This window comes from Penaeus monodon, chromosome 29 (assembly GCF_015228065.2).
Source record: "Penaeus monodon isolate SGIC_2016 chromosome 29, NSTDA_Pmon_1, whole genome shotgun sequence".
NCBI lineage: Eukaryota > Metazoa > Arthropoda > Malacostraca > Decapoda > Penaeidae > Penaeus > Penaeus monodon.
The window spans coordinates 28,583,502-28,583,753 of record NC_051414.1 but is presented as its reverse complement, the minus strand read 5'-3'; the positions used below and the strand labels follow the sequence as shown (position 1 = coordinate 28,583,753).

Sequence of the window (252 nt, the reverse complement as noted above, 5' to 3'; positions counted from 1 at the left end):
TCAAAACCAGCCATTACTCAGTTTGATTTTCTCTTCCCGATGCTCCCTCTCCCCAGGGAACAGGCTTCCTAGACAGGTTAAGGGGGTGTTGGTGCCATAGCTGACATCCTAATGACCACAAAATTAAAATTATTGTCCTTAAACTCATATATCGGTGAATATTTAAATTTACTATATAAGTCTTGTAGTAAATTTGAATATACACATTTGAATAATCACATAAATGCAGATACAGTATTACTGTGTTTAAAG

The 252-nt window shown here is 35.3% G+C and overlaps 1 protein-coding gene across 1 annotated transcript in view; it reads left to right on the top strand.

Annotated features, from left to right (window-relative positions):
• The window catches only part of LOC119592113 (zinc finger protein 12-like), a 23,386-nt gene that overhangs the window by 21,914 nt on the left and 1,220 nt on the right, over positions 1-252 (top strand). The window lies entirely within an intron of this gene.